This window comes from Phalacrocorax carbo, chromosome 2, assembly GCF_963921805.1.
Source record: "Phalacrocorax carbo chromosome 2, bPhaCar2.1, whole genome shotgun sequence".
Lineage (NCBI taxonomy): Eukaryota > Metazoa > Chordata > Aves > Suliformes > Phalacrocoracidae > Phalacrocorax > Phalacrocorax carbo.
Genome location: NC_087514.1, coordinates 3,679,314 through 3,702,461, shown reverse-complemented (window position 1 = coordinate 3,702,461; position 23,148 = coordinate 3,679,314). Strand labels below are relative to the sequence as shown.

The 23,148-nt window shown below is 39.8% G+C and overlaps 1 protein-coding gene across 7 annotated transcripts in view; it reads right to left on the bottom strand.

Annotated features, from left to right (window-relative positions):
* Window positions 1–1,604: 1,604 nt before the first annotated feature.
* TSNARE1 (t-SNARE domain containing 1) overlaps window positions 1,605–23,148 on the bottom strand; it is a 511,863-nt gene continuing 490,319 nt past the window's right edge. For 4 of the 7 annotated variants that reach the window (XM_064442004.1, XM_064442001.1, XM_064442003.1 and 1 more), the window contains one exon: window positions 1,605–2,802. The gene's annotated coding sequence lies outside the window, so the exon portion shown is untranslated. The remainder of the gene's footprint in view (window positions 2,803–23,148) is intronic. The other 3 variants (XM_064441997.1, XM_064441998.1, XM_064441999.1) reach the window with 1 other exon arrangement.

The following is a 23,148-nucleotide window of genomic DNA, read 5'->3' as shown; positions in this document are numbered from 1 at the left end:
GCTTGAGGTGTGGACCAATGTGAACTTCATGAAATTCAACAAGGCCAAGGGCAAGGTCCTCCCACCTGGGTTGGGGAAATCACCATAATCGGTACCAGATGGGTGATGAATAAATTGAGAGCAGCCCTTCAGAGAAGGACTTGGGGATACTGGGGGATGAAATATTGGATGTGAGCCTGCAATGTGCACTTGCAGCCCAGAAAGCCAACCGTATCCTCAGCTACATTCAAAGAAACATGGCCAGCAAGTTGAGGGAGGTGAATCTTACCCTCTACTCTGGACGTGGGAGACCCCACCTGAGTTCAGCTCTGGAGCCCTTCAGTACAAGAAGGACTTGGACCTGTTAGAAGTGGGTCCAGAGGAGGCCACAAAAATGATCTGAGGGATGGAGCACCTCTCCTGCCTGGACAGGCTGAGAGAGTTGGGGTTGTTCAGACTGGAGAAGAGAAGGCTCCAGGGACACCTTCTTGTGGCCTTTCAATATATAAAGGGAGCTTATAAGAAAGATGGAAAGAGACATTTACCAGGGCCTGTAGTGACAAGACAAGGGGTAACAGTTTTCAAGCAAAAGAGGGTAGATTTAGACTAGAAATAAGGAAGATTTTTTTATGATGAGGGCAGTAAGACACTGGAATAGGTTGCCCAGAGAAGTTGTAGATGCCCCATTGTTGGAAGTGTTCAAGGTCAGGTTGGGTGGGGTTCTGAGCAACCTGATCTAGTGAAAGATATCCCTGCCCATGGCAGAGGGTTGGACTAGATGATCTTTAAAGGTGTCTTCCAACCCAAACCATTCTCTGATTCTCTGATTCTATGATGCTATGATTCAGCATGAATGTGCTGTTGATAGCAACCTCATGGAATGGTGTTGGTTTTTTTTTTAAATAGCATTTGCCATTGTAACCAAGTCCATAACACACAACATGCTGGAGTATGTCTATATTGCCACATGGAGCTTTCATGCTCGCTCTGAGCCAGGCAGCCTTTGTAGTTTCAGCAGAGAAATACTTCACCTGGGTCAATCGGTGCCAAATCCATCTGCTGTGTAAGCTGGTTCACTGAAAGTTCCATCAGTCTGTCTCTGAACTGCATCATACTAATGAGGTAATCACAGCTTCTTATGAATGGGATTAGCGAATGGGCAAAAATTGTTTGTTCTGGATCCCTTGTTCAAATGCAGCTCCAGGCTCTCAAAATATTTGCTTGCAACCAGCTACAAGCTGGGTTTGTTTCAGCTCTTACTAACTAGGTGAAAATAATTTTCATCACTATAGGATTTGCCAAGTCTGCTGATAGAGGCAGCGTGTAGTTTGCAGTTGATATAAGTAGGGAGCTCTAATTCAGAAGGCAAGTCTCTGTAGTGAGGTAAAGCAGTAGGTATCACAACTTACAATTTCATGCCATTACTAAGCTTGGTTGGAAAATCATTCTATTAATTAGCTTTTCTTAATAGCAACTAATGAATATTTAATATTACATATAATGATCCAGTTATGTAGATTTTGTAGGATAGATCTAGAGAAAAACCACCAGAAACTCTGACTTTTGTTTCTTCACCAAACTTAACTGCATTGATTTAAGTTTTACAGTTTTGACCCTGAATGAGCTTAAGCACCTGCAAGATTTCTCTGAGCATTTTCTGTGCTCAACCTTTACTGACGAAAGGCTGTGTCAGCTTTTTGGAAAGGAAGCATGTTATTGAGATCAGTGCAGGTGAGAACCTAGTTTAATATTTGTTATTCTTTTCCAAACCTTCATGGTAACCAAAAATACATAACATATAGAGGTAGCTGAATTTTTTTTTTCTGGTGAGAAACATTCTTGTCAAAAGATGTAACTTTTCACGAAGAATAAAAAACAAATCATTTTGTGAAATTCTCTTCTATACCTTATATGACATTTTAATTAAAACCATTTTTGAAATGCTTTATTTACTGGAGGAAAACTGCATTTATAGTACATGACACATTTAAAGAAGAATTTAAATGGCATTTTTCAATCATGTTTTCAGCAGAAAATATTGTGGGTGAAAATGGAACAAAACCCAAATACTGGTTGCATTGAAATCTATGAAATGAAAGCTAATGCAAAATTTGACATTGTTTATGAGAAGCCTTGCCTGATCTTTTTAACAGTCTTTTCCTGTTAAAAATTGGTAGCAATATGCCTTAATGTTTATTTGTCCTGCTCTTTCACTAGTGTTTCTTATAAATAAATATGGTGTTCTATGCATACAATGGGATGAAATAAGCATCTAATTGATATGTTTGGAAATGGCACATATAATTCTGAAATTGCTTAGCTCAGATCTGGCAGAGCAATTTCTAAAGCAGCAGTGCACAGTATGAGAATCTGAGCTAGATTATTTTTAAAATGTACAAAAACAACAACAAAAAAGAACCAAACAAAACATGTTGACTTTCAGGGTTTTAAATGAGCAGAACTGGAGATCAAGACCATGTTAAAAACACAAACCATAGAGATGAATTAACAGCTATGTATCATACAGCACACTGTACACCAAATCAGGAGGCAAAGAAATAGCATTCCCCAGATACACAGGGGACATAATTAAAACCTGTAACATAAAGTAAAACTTGTCTGCAATGAAGGGGGAAAAAAAAGGAAAAATTATTCACAGTTATACTAACACACAGTATAAAACTTAGCTTTCCATTCATACAATTAGTTTTTGTTGGCTATAGCAGTTTTAATATGACATGATCAGTAAAGCAGACATTGACGTAGGGCCTGAATGTGAAATGCCTTGAGAATCCATTCCACTTCACAGGGTGATCACAGGCTCTGCAAAAGCAAGAATAACTGATAAGTATTCACAGGATTGCCAGAGATTTGCTCATGTAAAGTTGTTATTGATGGAAAGGTGGCTACACAAGATGGTCCCAAAATGCACAGTCAACAACAAAGTAGACATGATTGTAGAAAAGTGTATTTTTACTGATTCCACCCTAAGGTAATTGTGGAAGTGGAAGGGGTGGGGAGGGTGAGAGTACAGGCAAAACAAATTTCTAAAGAAAATATAGCATATAGCCTGCTGTAGCAAGGAAATCTAGATTTCGTGTTCCCTTCAATGCCAGCAGTTCCCATACCTGGAGGATAGTGCGTTTAGTTTTAAAAATACATCTTCCTGCAAAGTGGACTAAGTATAGAAGCCAGAGTGAGACACTGATGCACTTTGCAGGAGACTATATATGAAATATTGGTCTTCTTTCCATACGATGAAGCCAGTAGACATTTTTTCTTGATAGGAAGGACTCACCATACCATGTGTAGATCTCTACAATATAAAATGTTTACACTACTTAATGTAGACAGTCAATGGAAATGAAGAGGCAATTTTTGATGAAAGTGTATGTTTCTCTCCAACTTCTACAATGGAAGCCTCTTAGGATAGACTTCAGCACTAAGATAGCACCTCCAAGATAGACAAAAGCACTATAGACGTCTGAGGTTAGTTAAAATTGTATTTTTGCACTCACTGCCCCATGAAGAAGGCCTGGGTTCTTGTAGTATATATCACTATGAAAAATATAAGCAGGCTTTAGTAGTATTTGTGTTTATTCTACCTCTACTTCCTTAGTGAATATTGTTTGTATATATGCTATGTGAGAAAATCTGGTTAAACTTGGTATCAAGGAAAAGGAAAGGGATGGAAGAATAGTCTGTTCTTATTGTTATTGAACCCATAACTGAGAACAACTTTTTTTCTTTTACTGCAAATGAAAGCCCTAGAAACACTCTTTGTTTTAATTATGCTTTACTGTAAACCAACAAGATGTCAAAATAGACCAGAGGTCAGACACCCCCTTCTCCAAAAGCAACAAAATACAAAACCACTCACATATTATTTATGACAATTATTAAAATTGTTCATAAGAAGACATTATTTAGGTAATATTTTGAAATCAGATGTCTATTGCATGCTGCGTAATGTATACAAAGCATAGAAGGCAGTTCCTACCATGCAGTCACGTAACCACAAAGAGCTAATAGAAACACTCTAATGGGAAAGGGTATTCTTCTGAAGATGACATTCATCTCACATAATTTAAGGTGTAACTACCTCCATCTGAGTATAATGGTTTCCAGGCTCCAGCTCCTGTTACAGTAATTACAGATCTAATCAATACAACTGACAGATTTTTAGGGTGGGGTCATTTGAATAAAGGCATCACTTTCAGAATGACCTAAATTTCACTGGCTATTATTGACCAGCATTAAATACAAAGGAATGTTCAGGGTGTCTTTCTCAGGTGCAGAAATGTACGCTGTGGACACCTGAATTTAGCTGCACAAATTCAGTAGTACAAGTCCTTCTATTATCCCAAAAGAATTCGCTAGAGTTACTCAGACAAGTGGAAAGGTTCTGGAAAGGGGATGGGCACCACTAATCGTATAACCTTTCCATCAACTTTGGAACCATTCCTACCTTCCTGCTTACTTAATATTTTGCAGTATTTTTGCAAGGAGGAAAGGCTCTAAGTGGAGTGAAAAGAAAGCCACCTGAAAAAGAAGGAACATTTCTACAGGTGTCAATCAACAATATGTTCACTGCCTGTGCAAGTCACAGGATCACAGAATGGATGAGGTGGGAAGAGACCTCTGGAGATCATCTAGTCCAACCACCAGCTCAGAGCAGGGTCAGCTGAAACAGGGTTATCAGGGCTGTGTCCAGTGGATTTTGAGTAGCTCCAAGGGTGGAGACTCCACAATTTCTCTGGGCAGCCTGTTTCCCTGTTTGGCCTCTCTGACAGTAAAAAGAAGTGGGTTTTTATGTTTAGAGAAAACTTCATATGTTCCAGGTTGTACCAAGTCCCTCTTGTCCTGTCTGTGGACACCACTGAGAAGAGCCTGCTTCCATCTTCTTTATACCCCCCACCAGGTTATCTATACAGATGGATAAGATCCTCCTAAGCCTTCCCTTCCCCAGGCTGCAGTCCTAGCTCTCTCAGCCTCTCCTCATATTTCAGGTGCTCCCATCCCTCAATGGTCTTTGTGGCCCCTGCTGAACTCGCTCCAGTATGTGCACGTCCCTCTTTTGTCCTGGGGAAACCAGCACTGGGGACGGCATGCCACCTGTTTCTCACCAGTGCTGAGCAGAGGGGAATAATCACCTCCCTTGACCTGTTTGTAACACGCTGCCTAAGCCGTGTGTGTTAGCATCACAGAGCTGCCAACTTGTTGCCTAGATTTCTTAGTGCTGTCCTCAATGCGGTCTCATTCACACCGAGCAATCAATTATGGTGTGAACACAAAGGCAATCAATCAGTAAATAACAAATTCAAGTCAGTCACTGTCCTGGTTTTGGCCGGGACAGAGTTAATTTTCTTCCTAGTAGCTGGTATGGTGCTGTGTTTTGGATTTAGCATGAGGATAATCTTGATGACACACTGACGTTTTAGTTGTTGCTAAGCAGTGTGTGCACTGGTCAAGGACTTTTTCAGCTTCCCGTGCTCTGCCAGGTGAACAAGAAGCTGGGAGGGGGCACGGCTGGGACAGCTGACCCCAACTCTCCAAAGGGATATTCCATACCATATGATGTCATCTTCAGTATATAAACTGTGGGGGAGCTGGCCTGGGGAAGCAGCGATCACTGCTCGAGGACTGGCGGCATCAGCTGGTGGATGGTGAGCAGCTGCATGGCTTGTTTCTTTTCCTGGGTTTTGTTTCTCTCCCTCTCTCATTTTTCTTTTCATTACAAGTTATTATTATTATTATTATGTCCATTATTAAACTGTTCTTATCTCAACCCATGAGTTTTCTTGCTTTTGCTCTTCGGACTCTCTCCCCCATCCCACCTCAGGGAGAGGGTTAGTGAGGGGTTGCGTGGTGCAGGTTGCTGTCTGGGGTTAAACCATGACAATCACTAACAGATGCCTGCCTTAAATAAGCTGGCCATACTCCTTTATGACTAATGTGTGGATATGCATATGTATGCGTGCATATGCATGTATATAGGTATGTGTGTGAGAGCACTTACGTGTGAGCACACACATGCCTGTGTACAGGAGAGAGAGTCTAATCACACTCTGTGGGCCTTGGACAGGCTTTTTCTCCGAGAACTAGGATGAAGGGCACCATACGTTTGGCGTGAAAGCAAACCCTACTACCAGCACAAGCCATTTCTCTTGGCAGGCTTTGCAGCTACTGGGGATTATGAATCTTGATTTTTCAGGCAGGGAAAATATTCAATGCTGCAAAAGCCATTTAAATTAGAAATAGATAATCTACAGGCTTGGCTCCTGAGTATAAGAAGAGAGATTCTCCAGACACTATCTAACTACAAATATCTTGGGCCAACAAACCAACAGAATTAATGTATGTTTCTGGCTTAGCTGAGGATAAAAATGAGTTATTTTTAGTTACTGAAAAAGAGTTTGAGTTCCGTCATACTTTTAGGTTTTGATTAAAGAGGGATTTTACTATTTGCTGTAGTAATGGTTATGCTGAGTTTAGCAGTTCTAGTCATGGAATATAGTCTTGTGTTAGCTACCATACAAATAGAGAACCAAATTACAATCCCTGGAAAAAAAAGTAAAAATTATGTTGGGGTAGATCTTTGGGGTTTTATATCCAGGGAACTTTACCTGTAGAAACCTGGGTGACTTGAGGCTTTGTCCATCTGTATTTCAGTGAGTCATTTCTATTACTTTCATAGTCAGTGAAAGGAAAAAGGCATATTTATCTTGGGTTTTTTTAATGCATAAAGAGAGAGGGCAAGAAAGGAAGAGGTAAATTAAAAAGACCTTGCTGCTATCAGGCTGCTAAGATTGCTCTCCTGTGCAGGCTAAGAAACCTCTTTACTGTGAACTGCAAAAACAGTCTCTGAAGAGCTGCTCCAGTTTTGTGGTAGCTCAAAGTTGCAATAGGGACTCAAGCTATGGATCCATCTTACAGCCTTCCTTGGCTTCAGAAAGCATCTTTTACCCCTTTGGGGTTTACAGTGTAGACTGTGCTCGTTTATTTAGTCTAGCCCATTCTGCCTGTGAATTAAAGAGCTAGTCTCATAGGAAGATAAATTCTCCAGAATAAACCAATCTGATCCTATGTGCTGTTGTTTTAAATTAAGTGAGATCTCTGTCTTTAAGTAAATGTGATGTCACACATCACACTGTGCAAATAAGTTCCAATGATACAACTTCTGACTTTTGCACATTTATACAGATTTAAGGCTTTTTCATAGACATTAACATCAATGAACTTCTTTGTTGGAGAAGGCTCGTCCACGTAAGTTGTAGTCCAGTATTAAAGTAGTTGACTGTTATACATGCAGAGATTTTTGGCCAGATGAATGATTCCTTGAAAGTGTGAAACAATGGCATTCATTACAAGCTGCCTGAGATGACTAAAGGAGGCCTATGAAATTATGAAGTGTAAGTCTGCATCAGTGAAAGAGAAGTGCTGATCCAAAGTGACACTCACTGACTTTATCTAGCTTTGCATCAGGACCATATGAAAGTTCTTACAGTTGCTCTGCAAAGCCACAGTCTGTAAACCCACACTGTTGAAGTAAGTCTGATGGATTGTCTAAAGGATGGAGAATATAGGACAGAATGAACAGATGGATTTGGGTACTGAGTACTGAAAACATGGACATGGAAGCAGCATTTTAGAACTATAAATAGCCACCTTCTCAACATGTCAAACTCACGCAGGGATTGAGAACTTGGCACAGAAGGACCCTCAGTGCAGGTGTCCTGAGCTGCAGCCCACAGACAAGAAATGTGAGGTCCTCATTTCAATTTTCAATGTTACCATTTTTGTTTAAGTTAGGTTTTCTTTTTGTTCTGGGGGTGGTTTTTTTTTTTGTTGGCCTTTTTGTTGTTGTTGTTTGGGTTTTTTTTTTTTGTTTGGTTGGTTTTTTTCAGTTGGGTTTTTTGTTTGTTTTGGTTTTTTATCATTGTTCCAGTTCATGTTCTAGTCATCCTGTTTTCAAGGCACAAACGTCTTTTGATGTTTTTGGACTGAACCCTTCATATATGCAAATCTACACTGACTAAGACCATGTCTTGTCACAATATGTTGCATTTATCTGTTTTCCCCTGAAACTGTTTTATACTCTATACCAGCTTCTGATATAAATTGGAAAGTATCTTCAAAATACGACAGAGCTGAAGTCTTGCAACACCATCTCATTCATGATAAAGAACCTAAACTCATTCACAAGGCTGATAGTGGAGATAGCATCTTGTAAGATGAGGGTCTAAGTTTTCTGATTGTGAAAACCCTCTAAAGAATGTTGAAGGGAAAGTCTGGTTGTTTACACTTTTCTGCACCTGGTCACTTGTAGTTGCTAATATTCTTCTTTTCCTGATGAACCAGAGAACTGAGACAAGTGTGCAGAGCATGGCAGTTCTGAGAGGTACAGAAATCTCTCAGGTTTTCCAGATGTGTTTGGTGGGTTGATCCTGGCTGGATGCCAGGTGCCCACCAAACCCATTCTATGACTCCCTTTGTCAGTGGGACAGGGAACGGAAAATACAACAAAAGGCTCATGGGTCAAGATAAGGACAGGGAGAGATCACTCACCAATTACTGTCATGGGCAAACCAGGCTTGACTCGGGGAAATTAATTTAATTTATTGCCAGTCAATTCAGAGTAGGATAATGAGAAATAAGTGCAAATTTTAAAGCACCTTCCTCCCACCCCTCCATTCTTCCCAGGCTCAAGTTCACTCCTGATTTCTCTACCTCCTCCCCACCAAGTGGCACAGGGGGATGGGGAATGGGGATTGTAATCAGTTCATCACACATTGTTTCTGTGGCTTCTTCGTCCTCAGGGGGAGGACTCCTCATACTCTTCCCCTGCTCCAGCGTAGCATCCCTCCCATGGAAGACAGTCCTCCATGAACTTCTCCAACTTGAGTTCTTCCCATGGGCTGCAGTTCTTCTTGAACTGGTCCAGCATGGTTCAATTCCATGGGGTGCAGTCCCTCAGGAACAGACTGCACCAGCATGGGTCCCCCACGGGGTCACAAGTCCTGCCAGCAAACCTGCTCCAGTGTGGGCTCCTCTCTCCATGGGTCCACAGGTCCTGCCAGCAAACCTGCTCCAGCGTGGGCTTCCCATGGGGTCACAGCCTCCTTTGGCCATCCACCTGCTCCAGCGTGGGGCCCTCCACGGGCTGCAGGTGGATCTCTGCCCCACCACTAACCTCCATGGGCCGCAGGGGCACAGCCTGCCTCACCATGGTCTTCACCACAGCTGCAGGGGAATCTCTGCTCCGGCACCTGGAGCACCTCCTCCCCCTCCTTCTTCGCTGACCTTGGTGTCTGCAGGGTTGTGTCTCTCATATATTCTCACTCCTCTTTTCTGGCTGCTGTTGTGCAACAGTTTTTTCCCCTTAAATATGTTATCACAGTGTCTGTACTACCATCACTGATTGGCTCGGCCTTGGACAGCAGTGGGTCCATCCTGGAGCTGGCTGGCACTGGCTCCATCAGACATAGGGGAAGCTTCTGGCACCTTCTCACAGAAGCCACCCTTGTAGCCCCCCCGCCCCCCCCTCCCCCCAAACCTTGCCACACAAACCGAATACAACATGGTAGATATACTTTTGTTATGTGTTCAGGATTTAACAGATCACCAGCTTTGCGCATCAACATCAAATTTACCCCTACATCAGATAACCTTCCTCTGAAGTTGTGGCGCAGTTCATGATTTAACTCATTTGAATCTAATTTCTTCCACCTGTGATGGTGAGGAATGGCCTCTGAGGACCCATGTCTTCTCTTTCTGATCACCTTGATGATGATTTCAACCTTGGCCTGATATAGTCATTATATACATAAATTTCTAATGATGTATTTTCAGGATAGGGAAAAAAAAAACGGAGAAGGAAAAGAAGACAAAAGTCACAATACTAAGAAAATCTCTGGTGTTTCCTGCCTCTTTGAAGCTGATGCTAATCAGACATGAGATTAGTCTGAGAACTGCATTACTGACATCGTGAACCATCCAGACCTAAGCCTTTTTTTTGGACTTTGTTCAAAGGTACTATATGATGATGAGATTTTGCCTTCAGTAAAGCCTGTTTTTTTATCAGCTAAAGTTATTTCTTTTTAAATAGTCCTTCCCACTAATTTTCTAGAGAAGTAAATGATATCCACTTTTAATTATAGAAATGTTAGACATTTCTCTAGTGCACAACTGCCCCCCACAAAAAAGGTGCCGTTCTTATTCAGTCACACCGGCCATTTCTACTTAAACTGGAATTTTAACAACAGCTTCTTAAAATAGGACAGACGTAAAACCGCAAGAGTCTCTCAGAAAAAATGGGATAGCAGGACAATGATATTCCCCATGCAATATTGCTTCATATTCACTTAGTCATTTATTTATCCTGTGCATTCTCTTAACTGCACCGACGGGGACCAACAACCACCTTTGATGCAACTTCACTGAAATTCCTTTTTCAGTTTAGAAATATGGCCCAGGAGAAATCCTGATCCTGTGGAATTTCAGAGGGCTTCTGGCCCTGACATCAATGGCTCTAATCTGGCAGCTGCAAATCATTGGTAATACAGGCGTTTCAGAGGCAAGTGTTAATTCAAGTAGATGGGCATCTTTCAGGGACCACCACAAGCTTAAGACATAGGTGTATCTTATGGATAGTACAGGTTGATCCTAAAGCAAAACTAAATGAAGAAATGAGATGATACTGTGAACAAAACAAAACCAAAAACACCCACCACCACCACCAAATCCCAAGCCCATACTACAAGCACTCTTTGATGGTCCAAGAAAAGATACTGCCTCTGTAAGCCAGCTCCTTGGGTTTCACTACACTAAAAGACATCCCAACCATTTTCCAACTTCATGTTAGAAGATTGATATGTGCCTAGTAGAAATTTACCCCCATGCATTTCTAAGTCTGAGGTGTAAAGATTTGTCCTAGCATTGGTTTCCCTATTAATGTCACAGTACACAGAAAAGTTTTCAAGAAATGTGCAACTGAAGGTCACGTAGACCTATAAAAAAGTTCAGTAGCAGTGTAAGAATACGCACCTAGAAGCCAAAACTGCAGAGTATGACAAAATTATGGCAAGAAATGTAATAGGTGAATCACATTTCATAACTGAATAATGCTAGCTGAACTTTGGGGATCATGAGAAAATCCATTTCACAAAGGTGGAATATCCAGGGCCTGGGAGGTGACACATAATGAATGAGATGGGAAGTGGGGATGGGAAAGAAGTAATTTTGCCCAACTTCTAAAAACAATTGCTGCTATAGAAGTAGCAAGACTATGTGTATAAGGTTTTTTAAATTACCTGATGTTGAATATGTGCAACATCAGATAATGACATCACAAGCTCAACTCTGATTAAGTGGCAAGTGAATAGCAAATCTCAGCAGCATTGTCTTACCACATTAAAACAAGGGGAAAATCTCCTATACGTGAATTAACTGACTTTATTTTTTCCCTCACGGCACACTGTGCATGGCAGAGCTGTGTATGATTGAAAAGTCATCACATCGTCCTTTAACATGACAATGTTTAATCCAAGATACAGCTTCTCTTGAACCTCCAGTAACTTATTATTTGAGTCATACAGTTGACACAAGCCCTGAATGCATTTTCTGAGGTTGCATGAGGTGTAAAACTAGGGTTCTGACAAGTTCTTCCAGTAAGTTCTGCCAGGAGTCCCCAGGACCTACCTGAAGCACAAACTTACAAGCTAATTAATGTAATTCACCAAAGACTCAATGACATTCTACTAGCTTTCATTCTGGCCAGTTGTTTTGGTCCACAGAGCTTCAACTTTAAAAATTTGAAAACAAGGCCTTGCTTCTCCTCAACATCGCAACTTACAGAAGATCCTTCCTCCAAAAAATCCATACTCGTTTTCTCCTCATATTATCTTTCTTGTAGAATAATTGTCATCCACTTCTCACAAAGCATCCTTGTTTGGGATTTCCTTCATAACATTCCAATAACAAACTAAAGAAACTTATCTGGAACCATCTTCTTCAGAAGAATGAAATGTGGAAGAATAAGGCTCAAGGTGCAGAAGGGTTATGATTTCATTTTGTTGCCTTGAAAAAAAAGGTTAAAATTGCCAGCAATGTGTGATCTAAATCTAAGTGACATTAACTAGATGGCAATGAATGAGAAAATACCACTGGTCTTTCTCCATCCATGAGCTCACTTTGTACTTTAAGCTGCATTATCTTTGCTCAGCTTACAAGATGCAGTCTTTTTCTCACATCTATCTTTATTTTTAAAAAGCAATTTGGAGTGCTTTGGGAGCGGAGACATTGTTAGGTTAATAGTAAGAAATTCTGTTTCTCATGAGGAGAATGAAAAGAAGAGCATAGCACAGAGATGCTAGATTTGTCAGCAGTTCAGGACAGGATGTTTCTTCCTGTTGCCCCTTGGAACAAAAAGGTGAATTATTTTGTTCACCCTTTTTCAAGGGTGGTTGTCAGGCAAAAGCTGCTAGCGGAGAGCAGCAGGGACAGTACTTCCACTGCACCTCTTTAATCAGACTTCTACAGTAATGGAGGAAATTTGAAGATGAGGCACCACCACTTACACGACCTATTTTCTTCCCGCTTACCTCACCTTCAGAGTGCTCCAAGGCAATCTGAACATTCATCTTTTTTTCTGTTTTTGTTTTTTAAAATATGCTTTTACCCCTGTGTCCTCAGGTGCAAGTTAACATTTGAGCCAGAGAGTACACATCTCCATTCCCCAAACTTCATGGACAAGTGACTAGACTCTCACTTGCCTTGGAACAAGCCACATTCCATTTGTTCTGTGCAGTCACATCTTTCCCTAGAAAGAAAGGGCTCCCAGACACTTTTGGCAACTCCTGTTGTGTGGAGGGAGGAAGCAGAGGGAAAATCATCTTTATGAATATGTCGAATTATCCTGGGAAGCACTCAGGATAACACCGAAATGAGAGACATAAAGCACTGGCCAGCTAAGACATCATGTGCTGGAGACTAATAGAAATTAGATTGCAGACTTGATGAATCATCAGTTTGCACCAATGTGGCAAATCTTACGTTCCTTTGAGAACATGCAGAATTACTGGCATTTGACTTTCAGCCTGGATTAACTATCAGGAAGAAAAATGCTGACTCAGATTAAAATATGTCTGGTCTCATGAAAAGACCGTTTCAAGGAGATGGATGCCTAACAACTAGAGTATGTAGCCAAGGCTGCCTAGCGTGCAAATCACTCAGTACCCATTCAGCGTATCATTACTATTTCACCATCCCTGAGAATCTGCCAAGAGCCATGGGGAAATACCAGGTTTTCACCTTGCAGCAGCATTTAACTACAGAGCAAGCAAATCAGAGCTGTAAAAGGTGACAGAAACCCTTAAATTATCATTCATGTGTTAGTGTAAATAGAGCTGATAAACCCTAAAAAAACCACAGAAGACACACCACATGGTTAACATTAAACTCCAGCTATTTCAGCTGAGGGCGCAGGAACTGTATGCTCCGTGTTTTGCTTAAAGGGAACAGGTAGAAGTATGTTTTGTGCAGAACTAGGGAAAATGAGAGTTGAAAAGCTCACCTGTCAGGAAAGAAGAGCCCTGGGGGACTCTGTACATTGCATAGCAGTGTTGATGTCCTACACACTAACAGATATTTCAGTGCAGCAGCCCTGCATATTTACATACAATAAATTGCATTTAATCTACTTCTGATTTTTTAATTTTTTTTTAAAGGACTATTTAGCTATGAAGGGAACAGAAATTATTTTAGTCAATGAGGACAGAGATGTAATGGATAAAACTCCTAGTACTAGAATTAGAACTGCAACTTGTAATTTTTTTTTAAGAACGGTACTGGAAATAAATTGCTGCACAGAGAAATAATTAAAAACAGAACTAATAAATTCCATAGATGTAAATATAATGCATTTTTTGCATCCATCTGAACTTAGTTGTTATTAACTCTGGGTGATGCTGTTTTTACACACATATGTTGGTATTATTCATACAGATGGTGCCAGGGCTGAAGCACTGAATGGAAGTATGCTTCACATGGTTGCTTCATTTACACTCTCACAAGAAGGATTAATGCAAAACCTAATCTCATCAGAAAGGAGGTGTTTTAGCAGACACCAGGGAGACTAAAGCAGTTAGTCCCAGCATCAGAGCAAAGGCTGGCGGCAGGAAAACACAGATATGTCAGGGAAATCACTCTGATATTTGTAGGTAACCTTGATATGTCTTTTTGCTACCTCCTCATTTGGTCCTTAGTTGGCTGTTTATAACTGAGGGTAAGAATAACTGAGCTGACTTTCCCTTTTATCTCCCACCATCCTTCCACTGTAGGTGAGTGAAATATTCTATTGCAGGTTTGTCCCTTTTTCTACTGTCCCAGACAAATAGATACGGAGCAGTATGGATGAGATCCTTTTCATCTGAATACAAATGCTCCAGGTCAACAAAGGTGACCCTCATTTCCCTTTAGAGAGCGCAGAGATACAAGCAGCTCTGGAGGGTTGTCCAGCTCACCTGAAACTAATCTATTCAACAGCTCGGAAGAATCACCATTTAACATTTCTGTCCCTATACATTAGCCTGAAAGGGCGTATCAGGTGACTAGTTCAGGTTTTGTTGTCTAAACTTCAGTGAATTTAATCCCACCCTGCTTGCTTTATATTTTACTTCTGAAATAAATATTTTTGTGTTATCTTATTCTGTTCACAAGTTGTAATGGTTTGCCTTGTATATTTTCCCTATAAATAAATCTTCAGTGACCAGAGACACCAGTATTGCAACCACTAATATAAAGAAAAAAGCATGTCTTCATAAAAATGTGCCCTGAAAGTGATAATGTCTGCTTTTTTTTCTTTCTTTTTTTTTTTTAATGAACACACAAAGTGTTCCCATTTTCATATGAAGACCAGATTATCCTAATTTCCTTGTGCAGTATTTTTGGAAATACGCATAAGTGTTAGCTCTCATGCTAGAACCTAGTGACAGCCATCGCATGAAAACCTCATCAATTCTTTAGTTATTACACGGATACAGCTTCCATCTTGTTTTCCCCAGGATGTTCTTCATACACAGAAAAGAAGCCCTCTCCTATAATATGTAGGTTTTCTTGAAATCCCCCACCAAAGCTGGAAAAAAAAAAAATTAAAATAAAATAAAATAACCAAAACTGCAAATTGAAGGAAAGAATGGAAAAATAGTTCAGAAAAGATCTCTGAGTTACTAAACAAGCAATGGTGTCAGAACTCCCTGAGCAGGAAATAATCAGAAACTTGGACCGTGCCTGAGGGAATATCCTATGTGCATCATCTGTTATTACTCTTCCCTGAGTTTCTGCTTACGGGTGCTGCTGGAGGCAGTAAATGGGTGAAACATTCCTTCAGAAATTACAAGAGTGGGTGTCCTTACTTCCTCGAAGTCAGCTCTGTCAGATTTATCAGGGTGCTGCATCTATTTGACTCCTCTGTTTATTATCCCTACCATGAACGGGATCACTAAAGGGATTATGTAGACTTCCAGAAGTGTGTTCATTTTCTTTTGAAAAGACGTTTGTTTGGGAGGTAAGATGATCATGAGTAGACAGCGAAGACTCAGTTATGCATTATATATTCTGCGTTGTGCATCTGGTTCCATTTATGTGAATGGAAACTATTAAGATTTTACTTACTCTTTAGCATGTAGTGCTATAAGGGATTAACGGCCCAAAGAGGAGAGATGAAGTGTTTGAGGGCTTCAGGAGATACAGAGAGAACTTTTGGGTATCAAAGAAGCCTTTTAACATCTAAAGTCTGTTAACCAAAAGGCAGAGGAAGGAAAAAAAAAGGATATCCATGTAGGTATTTTTAACAGATCTTGGATACCACAGTGACTGAGGTCTTTGACACACTTAACATAAAAGTGAAAAACTAGTGTAGACAAAATACAAGAGAGTAAACTGTAAGGAACTACATTCCTTGAATGAAACCATGGAATGGAAAGAGATTTTTGAGTTATCTTTAACTATGTCTGTAGAGTTATTTGGAAAGCAGAATAATTCTGGTAGGTACTGCACAGTCTTCTCCATCCAGCACTACCAAGTTCTCCTAGAAAATAACAATTACCAATGGATTTTGGCATTGCCCACTGCTTGTTTCAGAGTGGTGATACCAGACATCGTATTGCGACTGAGCAGAAGCCTACATGTCCTCACGTGCACCAAGCAGGAGGTATTCCTCGCTCCTCAGATACTGAAATTCACCCTTGATGGGAATGACAACAGCATTGAAAAAGCAAGCAAACAAGCAAAGAAATAACAAATCTGTAAGATTTATCTTCAGTTCTCTGCTCTGTTCTTGACCTGCAGTTGGAAGCAGTTGGGAGGATCAGAATAATTTCAAATTACAGTTTGCCAAGTCCCTCTTTAGAGGCCTTTTGCCTTCACCACACTGGATTCTTTGGAATTCCTTGTCCAGAGGTGGTAGCTTTCTGCAGCATGGCACCCCAGCCCATCACTTTAAGTGGCACCTAAGAGCAAACAATTCCTCTAGCTCTCTCTGCCCCCAGCAATGCTATATTGCAGCTGCATCTTGAAGTAAACAACTTCCTCTGTAACAGATGGTGCTGTGTAACCCAGAGTACAAGCGTATCTGTAGCAGCAGTAATGAAGCAGGAAAGCTGGGCAGACCAGGGTGGGAGGGATCATGCACACCCAGGAGACCACTTTGCCTGTTATTCCCAACAGTGAAGATGAAGGAGATGTGACTCATTATGAGAAGGATGGGAACACTCATTGATACATGTCAGGCCGTATTTTAGACAAGCTTCCTCTTCTTCCTTTCTTCGCTGAGGAATAGTAAATATTTAAAGGGAAACTGTGATGCTACTTAAAAAGCACTTACCTAATTAAACTTCAAATGCAGAAATTGCTCTTCACTCAGAGATGCACTCCGCGATGCTCACCACCTAAGGCTATACCTCAGCCATATGGCACTTTAATAGACACTCACAGAGGGAGCCCTTTTTATATTTTAACAGATGGGTGCATCCTAGATGCTGGGGTTGGAGCAGAGTGGAGAATGAAAGTGTAAGGAAAGAGAATTAAGAAAGACAAAGTTCAAAGGATAAATTCTTAATCAAACCCTTCCATTTCTGCTCAAAAAAGCTGGAGGCCTTGTTTCATTCCTAAAAAGAAATTCTGATGTCTCCAAACCCTTGGACTCAGGCTCCTTGAGCACAAACTTTTTCATGGCAGAGTTACTATGTGAGGCGTTGTTCTTGTGGCAGAAATACCATGACTGATTTCAGAGTTTTCTTGCCCAACCAATATCTGCACGACTTTAGGAGTAGGATTCAAGGTTTTACAGTGTTTATTCTGCTGTACCTTCCCCCTCAAGGGTCATGCTCACAGTGTATATTACAATCTCATCAGGTTTAGGCTGTATCAAAAAAAATGGCTAGAAGACCTCAGAAGAGAAAGTCAGTGCCATAGCATGTTCCAGGGGAAACGTGGTGGATATAAACTCCAAGTAAAGAGTCAGAAAATCCAGGGTTAGTTAAAAATAAGTCATTTATTGGGAAGTCTATCTTTCAGATAGGTCCTGGTCTGGTAAGACTGCGGTTTTAATTGCAGGTATTGCATTCCCAAAATAAGAGTAACAGCCAGAGGGGCCGTGAGACTGAAGTAATAAGGATCCATTTACATTTTGGATACTATATCATTTAATGTTTTCCATATTTGTTTGGATGCCTGCGGCTTCCTCTTCTGGAGCAAGTGTCAAGGATCTAAGGTGACCGTGGCTTTGGCGCCTGACCCAAAATGGTACATGACACCTGTCACCCCTTCTCATCTTTGCCTTCCAGTGCTTCCATAAATAGCATTCTTTTCATCACATACATCTGTTTCCCACTTCACAAGGGAAGTTTAATTTGTATCAAAAGGCCTGTGGGAACTTGGTAGCAACCTTTTCTCCTCCAGGGACTGATAAGGACCTCTTTCTAGGGCAATGTGAAAGCGCAGCATGCAGAGCCACTGGGTTTTGCAATGAATGGAGGAGATTTTGAATTAGCAGCAGCGTGGCTGCACCGTCCAACGTGGCATTCTAGGTAATTTGCTTTGCTAACATTACTATACCGATTCTGGGACTGTATCACCCAGGGTTATGTACCTACGGCAGCTCCGATATCCTTGCTGTAAGGATACACAACGTGTAAGTATGCTATATGTGCTCTCGATAAAATACAGTGTGTATTATCTTGTTCTATAGAACCTGTGAATCCAAAAGATGTATTAAATATTTTCTTAATCAGTAAGCTTTTCCTATTTGTTCCAACTTCTGATCTCTATCCGTGCACCATAAAAACAATGTCCTGTGAATGTACTCTCAGAGCATTAATTCCTTTATTGAGAAACTCTCTTGTTATTTTAATCCTTCATCTGAATTCCTTAGGAAGAAAATTATAATTAAAGCAGGGTTTTTTTCATTATGATTCATTACTCTTTGCAAAAGTTCAGTCTTTAAAAAAAGCAAAGCTGGATGTTTCCAGCAAAACTCAACTTTCACATTGGATTCTACTGAATTTTAACTCCTAGAAATAATAAATGGAAATGTATTAAGATGTCTCTGTTTATTTCAAATTTTATTTCCCAAACTATTTGTAGATCTATGTCAGATTTGAATGCCTGTGTGGGCAAATTAGGTCACTCATGGCTGTCACCTTGCAAGTCTTTTAATAGACCCAGAATAGACCCAGGTCATGCTAGACATGTTACAAAATTATATCCTTCATTATCAATTCTTATATTAAAATTGCCTTTTACATAATGCTTTGAAGATTTTTGACTGGAGCTATCTGTGTGGGTTTTTTTTAATTATCTGTTTTATTTTATTTATTTGTGTCAGTGACTAATCTAGAGTTTCTCTCCCAAACATTCATGATTTTCCATCAGACTTACAACTCCAGTTTCTGATATGTAATAGCACATCTGACTGCTATTATCTGACTTACTTCACCTCACCCTGGATCCATTATTTCACCTGACATCTGACTTTGCTAATAACTGGAAAAATCATTGCATTCTCCATTTAAAAGGAAATACTGAAATATAACATGGTCTTCACTGCTTCAAGAATTTCCTAAATAATTGATGATATAAAAGCAGAGATTGTGTTGTGAATTTGCCTAATGACATAAGGTGCACTCTTCTTTCAGTCATCTCCATGCCTCAGGTTTATTTTCTATGCCCCTACATGGAAAACAATGGCAGAGAAGTATGTCCCTGTATCCCCTACATGGCCAGTCCTGTTTTGATTAGGTTTTGCTCAATAATTGAGAAGAAATTGTCATGGATCAACTGCACATGGGGGTAGGACATTCCTAAATCCGGAGCAGTGCCAATGGTGCAAATAACACAGATTCAGCAAAACATATGCTTTTCTTTTCATGGATCTTTTCTAGCTTTTCCAACATCATGCAGCCTGAAAGGAAGAAGGATGTCCAACCTGACAGACAGCAGCTGAGATGAACCCTCTCTTAAAACTGGGAAAGCAAGCATTACTGTGGGGAGTGTCGTACCATCTTCGTGAGGCTGTAATTGTAATAATTGTAATACTGCTGTAAATACAGAGGGTCTGGTTCTCACACTAGAAATATTTTACTCTTAATGTAATTCAGTTTAAGGTCCTGATGCACTGCAAGAGTGGTGTAAAATAGCATTAAAGTTAAGGAGAATCAGGCCTACGGATTCTAATATTTGCTTTCTACTGTGCTTGAAAATACTTCTATTGTTTTATAGGAATGTTTAAAAGTCAGTACAGAGACATTGCAAATAAAAAATCCTGGGTCACATCCATCCATCCATCCATCCATCCATCCATCCATCCATCCATCCATCCATCCATCCATCCATCCATCCATCCAAGGAAAATGCAATGCAGCTGCTGTTACAGAGTCTAAGCCTTGACTGAATTGCAAGTAGGATTAATTTGGCCTTTTAAATTTAGATGTTGACACAGTGCTTTCTCTAAATCCATGTCTTTCAACCATTTCAAATCAGCAACACTTTATACAAAGTTAAAAGTTTTCACGAGCTTCATTTGACATTTCTTCTGTGAGTAAAATATGAATCGAGGATAACAACGATAAACCTAAATAATGTATCAAGACTATATTTCAAAATGCTGACAAAAAATATTTGCCCTTGCATAGAAGAAATGCTTGGGGAAAACAGGAACAGAGATTTCCTTTACCTTCAACTGTAATAACCTTTTTAATGACTTGGAGCCACCTGATTGTTTGTGATGAGAACTCTGTGTTTCTGCTTATGTAAGGATTTTATCTATTACTGTGGTAGTATTTGGCTTTCTGTCTCCAAAATTGGTTGGAGCCCAAAGGAAAGTATTAAAAAAGAAATCCCAGATTTCTGATATTTCATCATTTCAACAGTTACTTTATAACAAATATCCAGATCTCTCAGGTGATCTGTATTTTGCAGAAGTATTAAACTTCTATGAGGCTGGAGAGAAATATAACAGAAATCCAATTGAGACCATCCTGCTATTTGGAGGAGTGAAAAAGTCTGTATGACTACAAAAGAGTAGTCGCAATGCATGCAGATATTCTTTGCATAAATCAATGCATTTTCTTACTAAAAATGAACATTTTTACATAGACCAAAGTAAAACAAAACAAAACAAGTAATTTCAAGTATATTTACTACGATATGTGTTTGAAGGCAAGGGGCAGCACATAAACCTTCAATTAGTCAAGGTGTTTGGAATATTCCTTAAAAAATGTGTTCAAAATTTAGTGTTACCTGCCCTTAAAACCATATAAACACAAGAATAACATTTAAATTACATGGTGAAGATGTACTGATCTTTACATATGTACCTAAAATTTATTACTTTTTGTAAATTTCATTGATATTTAAGGTTGGTGACTATATGGTATAAAAATCTTGTTGAAATTTTGTAACATGAAATATTAATTTGGGATTACTGTAAATGTTAGAATATATATCACTTGGGAATCCCTGCACAGCTCAGTGACAAAATCATATGCTCCAGGCTTCAGGCATCTTTAATGTAGTGGAAAAAGGATGCGTAGCCATTCCGATAAGAAAGAAAGACCATATTCAAAATATAGACTGACCTCCAAAGTATAGTCCAGAAAACCACACAAAGGTTATAAAATAAGCCATTGCTTAAAACTGGAATAGACCTTTTGGAAACCCAAGTAATTCTGATTCACTATTCATATAGTTTGAAATGTTCAAAATACGCCTAAATATAATTATTTAGCTTGGGTTAATTTTTTGAATAGGCATTTCAGAGGGTGTTTTAAGAAAGGACTTGGAGAAGAAAGGGGAAATAGACTTCCCTTTCTTTCCCTGTGAGGGGATCAAGACAGCAGAAATTCTTTCCTGATGCTAATGAGCACTTCATCCTTTGAAACAAAAAGGTTAACAATTACAATTTCTATTTAGAAGTTGGTGTAATTTTCTCCCCTCCAATATATGCTAATCAGCTCTGGAAATGCATAATATGTTTGTGTAACTTGGTGGCTTCTCATTTTTCAAACTTCACTATCAGGACAGAAATTCCTAGTCATGCCATACTTTGGTCTGATGCTTTTCTCTTTTTTAAAGCACTGCCAGTGGAAAAACTACATTTCCTTTGTAGAACCTGTTTCCAGAGCAAATAGAGTGACTCCAAAGCCTGTAAAACCAACATTCTTGGGGCGGGGGGGAACCAAAACAAAACAAACACAACATTTTCCTGGTGCAAATTATTCCTTGAAGAATTCACAGCTACATGGGCTACTGTCACCAGCATCACCAGAGCCTCACACTTTGACATGTTCATGAAATGCCATACAAGAGAAAAGTCAAATACTCCTTCACCAGCACATCCATTGCTTTCTGCCATATGCCATTTCCCTCCTCATATTTGCGTTTGAAAGCCTTCTACTGTATTGCCTTCATATCATATTTGAGTAAGAGGCCTCAGAAGAGACAGCATGAAGAAGAAACATCTGTCACGGGCTGTAGCGTAACATGCTACAAGCGGCTTTGTGGAGTTGACAGTGCATTTGGAGTTGACAGGCATGTTTTTGCTACTTTCACTCACTTTTCTGCACTGCTTATGCAGTGCCGTGAAGCCTGGATACCCCATGGATACTAAATATGTACTACGTTTCACCATTTATATGAGCCATGTCTCAACATAGATGAAAACTCATTGGTTGGAGGGAAGTCTGGCTATTTCCTTATCTCTGAGGAATATAACTTCCTACCTACTACTCTTGTTATAAGGGTGGGACAGGCTACCAAATCCATTTAGATCCACGTGGAACCTTGATAAACTTGAAATTGGACAGTCCAGGTCTCACGTAAGCGTTTTACAATAAGGAACACTTACAGTGATAGAAAAGTTTAGTGATGTTCTGCCAAGAGTTACTGCCCCCAAAACTGATTTAGGGGAAACAGTGCATGTTATTACAGCTATTTTCAGCTAATAATTTAAGCTAAGCATCAAAAGATACTAAACTGAGAACAGTAATGCCAAATTCATATGCGGCCAGAAATTTCCAGATGAAAAGTGAGGAAGAGCTGGAGCAATTACTTCTTAAACCTTTTGAAATAGATCCTCAAGTCCACATTGCTCAAAGCCTTATTCCAAGGATATAAGTGCCTGAAAAACTCCAAATCCCTGCTGCATGAGGATGTGTTCCTCCCAGGGTCTCCTTGAGAGCATTTATGCTTTTAAAATAAGTGCAAATGGTGGGATGCTTTCCTCTTCTTTTCATAAAACATTTGGAAGAAGGAGAGAATAGAGTGGCTATTATATTTTCTCTTTTAGCAGTGTCTTGTTACACATAGAGTCATTAAGAATGATTAAGTAATAACACTGAACATTTTAATAATGTAATTAGAAACCTGAGAAACTATGGGAAATGTAGAAATCTGTATAATTTGGGTCCCAGTTCACCTGGTTCTGCTGCTGTTATTGCTTTGTGTAGCTTCATCACAGCAGACTGCATGGTCTGTGTGACCTCTACCTTGGCACAAAGTGACCAAGACTTACTTTGAATTCTACTCCATTTGTGAGAATAAATGAAAACTCATTGAATTTTAATATTAAATCCCACTGATAATGGGCTGGATTTGGACTTGTTTTGTGTTTAG